The 3,531-nt window shown below is 44.5% G+C and overlaps 1 non-coding gene across 1 annotated transcript; it reads right to left on the minus strand.

The window, feature by feature from the left end:
• Positions 1 to 1,907: 1,907 nt before the first annotated feature.
• Positions 1,908 to 2,045, minus strand: LOC119929001. Its single transcript, XR_005451145.1, has one exon. It is a non-coding gene; the product is annotated as a small nucleolar RNA SNORA7 (small nucleolar RNA).
• Positions 2,046 to 3,531: the final 1,486 nt, after the last annotated feature.

Below are 3,531 nucleotides of genomic sequence, written 5' to 3' on the forward strand. Positions count from 1 at the left end.
GTATTTATTGAGCGCTTACTGTGTGCAGAGCACTGTACTAAGCACTTGGGAAGTCTTTCAGCCTCAAAACGAGAAGTGGCATGGCGTATTGGAAGGGGTAGGGATGGAAGGATGCCTGACCCTGTTCTTACCGACTAGGAAGGGCTGTGCTGTGTGGGAGCATTTATGAGGAGGTTCTGGAAGTTTCCATTCATTCAATCGTATTTATTGAGCGCTTACTGTGTGCAGAGCACTGTACTAAGTGCTTGGGAAGTCTTTCTTTCAGCCTCAAAACGAGAAGTGGCCTGGCTATTGGAAAGAATGAAGGCCTGGGAGTCAGAGGACCAAATTCTAATCCCAGCTCTGCCACTTGCCTGCTGTGTGACCTTGGGCAAGTCACTTCACATCTCTGGGCCTTAAGCTTTCTTAACTGTAAAATGAGGATAATAATAATAATAATGGCATTTATTAAGCACTTACTATGTACAAAGCACTGTTCTAAGCGCTGGGGAGGTTACAAGGTGATCAGGTTGTCCCACGGGGGGCTCACAGTCTTAATCCCCATTTGACAGATGAGGGAACTGAGGCCCAGAGAAGTTAAGTGACTTGCCCAAAGTCACACAGCTGACAATTGGCAGAGCAGGGATTTGAACCCATGACCTCTGACTCCAAAGCCCGGGCTCTTTCCACTGAGCCACGCTGCTTCTGCTTCTGCTGCTTCTGAGGATGAAATTTGTTATTTGTTCTCCCTCCTATTTAGACTATGAACTCCATGTGGGATGGGGATTTTTTCTGACCTGATTAACTTGTAACTATCCCAGCCCTGGAAACAATGCTTGACCCATACTAAAAACTCAAATAAAATAAAAAATCCCCCCAAAACAGGAAACCCTGGAGGAAATGGGAGACAGTGTTGCCTAGCAGGCAGAGCCTGGGATGGTAAATCAGAATTCCCAGTCTCTAGTCTCATCCTCTGTTCCATTTTCATTCCATTCCTAGCTTGGGCAGTGGCTAACGAGTGGAAGGCAATCTGCTACAAGTCATAACTCACCCATGCTGGGCAGCAGCGGTGTGGGAGACAGTTGAAGGTGGAAACTCAAGTTTACTGTGCTAAAGGAGGTAATGGTAAACCACTTCCGTATTTTTACCAAGAAAACTCTATGGATTCACTACCAGAATGATTGCAGATGGAGGTGGAGCGTTCTGGGAGAGATATGTCATGGTGTAACTTTGGGTCGGAGACAACTCGACAGCATAAGACAAGACAAAAATGGCAAGAACCAATTCTGCCTCTACCATCCTCTAAGAATAAGGGGGGACAGGGACTTTCTCTAACTTGATAATCTTGCTTAGCACTGTGACTGGCCTAGAGAACCTAATATATACCATAAGATAAATGAATAGGGCTTGAGGAGAAGGGGCTGGAATGCTAAAAGGATGTGGGCAGAAGAATACAATTGGTCTATCTCAACAGAGAAGATGCAGAGAGTTTTTGCCCATTGCTTTCAATGTCCAAACTGTTAAGATCTCTAGGGTAGATATGAGGCTTTTTCAGTGTGACTTGTGTTCCCTTTCACCCAGGCCTAGATGGGACAATGTGAGGAATTAACCATCTTTGAGTGATATTTACTGAGTACCTATTATGTGCAGAGCACTGTAAGAAGTTTCATGTTTTAAGGTTAAGAGCATGTAGCTAAGTATTGTCTTGTCTTATACTGTCGAGTGATCGCCAAACCAAAGTGAAACCATGGACACATCTCTCCCAGAACTCCTTACTTCCATCTGTAATTATTCCTTTAGTGGATCCATAGAGTTTTGTTGCTAAAAATATGGAAGTGGTTTACCATTACCTCCTTCCACGCAGTAAATGTGAGTCTCCAGCCTCGACTCTCTCCCACGCTGCTGCTGCCCAGTACGGGGGAGTCTTGACTTGTAGCAGATTGCCTTCCAGTCGCTAGCCACTGCCCAAGCTAGGAATGGAATGGGTATGCCTCTGCTTGACTCTCTTTCCCTTAGCCAAGACTGGTAGAGTACTGGAAACTCTCCAGGTGCGACTCTGAGAGGGTAGCTAGGTATTAATAATAATAATAATTTTTGTATTTGTTAAGCAGTAATTATGTGCCAAGAACTGTTCTAAGCACTGGGGGAGATACAAGGTAATCAGGTTGTACCTCGTGGGGTTCACAGGCTTAATTCCCATTTTCCAGATGAGGTAACTGAGGCCCAGAGAAGTGAAGTGACTCGGCCAAAGTCATTGGGCTAGGTGGCGGAGCTGGGATTAGAACCCATGACCTCTGACTCCCAAGCCCAGGCTCTTGCTCCTGAGTCCTGCTCCTCAGCCCCACGTGCCCCTGGCCTGGTGCCCCATGCACCCCTGCAGACCCCCACATATGGACTACCAGTGTGCGGGCTACCAGTTTCAATGTCAGTTTAGCCATTTGTCTTCTGTGGGATACAAGCCAGTCTCTTATCTTCCCTGGGCCTGCCTCGGTTTCATCATTTGTAAAATGGGGACAGATACCTACTTTCCCTTCTTCTTAATCCATGATCCCTGCAGCAGACAAGGTCTATGCCCAACAGATTACCATGTATACCCCTGCAATGCTTAATAAATAATAAGCACTCAATTAAAATCACAACTAAATGAACACTTGAATGTGTAGGTTGACCTCAAGGGCCTGGGAGTCATAAGGTCATGGGTTCTAATCCTGTCTCCACCACTTGTCTGCTGTGTGATCTTGAGCAAGTCACTTCACTTCTCTGGGCCCCAGTTACCACATCTATAAAATGGGGACTGAGACTGTGAGCCGCACATGAGGCAGGGACTGTCCAAACCAATTTGCTCTTTACCACTTCAGTGCTTAGCACAGTGCTTGTCACATAGTAAGCACTTAATAAATATTATTATTAATAATAATAACAACTCTTACTGGATTTCAGAAGACCATCTCAAATTGACCATACTTTTTGGTATTCTGAAGGCCATCCCAAAGACAGAAAAATCTAGAGAAGGCCCTGATTTAGGGCTGTTCTGGATAAATTTTCCATCTAATTCCATACTTATGCTCACCAGCTCATGTTCACTTTAAATCTTTGGAGTTCCATTTCCTGGCTGAAGCACGCTCAGTCTGGGCTCCTGCAGTATCCTGGGGCTTGTAGTAATCAGTGAATGATTTCCTTGACTGCCTATTGAGTGCAAGACCTGTTACTAAGTGCTTGGGAGAGTGCAACTGTAACTTTATGCATGTTCTCTGCCCTCAAAGGGTTTATAATCTAATGTGGGCTAGAGAAAGATGAAAATAATTTACTGAGAGTGAAAGCCGGAGGAAGAAAAAGGATAAAGCAGGAAGCAGTAAACACACATCAGGAGAATCAGTTGAACAAGTAATTGAATATCTAGATGAATACATAAGTAAATAATGCAGTATCATTATGTAAATATGTATTAATATGCATGTATCCAGAAGTGCTGAGGTTAGCATCCACATACCAGAATACTGGGGGACTTTAACTTCACATTTCTCCCAGCCCCTCACTTTCACAATTTCCAAA

The sequence above is a fragment of the Tachyglossus aculeatus genome, chromosome 5 (assembly GCF_015852505.1).
Source record: "Tachyglossus aculeatus isolate mTacAcu1 chromosome 5, mTacAcu1.pri, whole genome shotgun sequence".
Taxonomy (NCBI): Eukaryota; Metazoa; Chordata; class Mammalia; order Monotremata; family Tachyglossidae; genus Tachyglossus; species Tachyglossus aculeatus.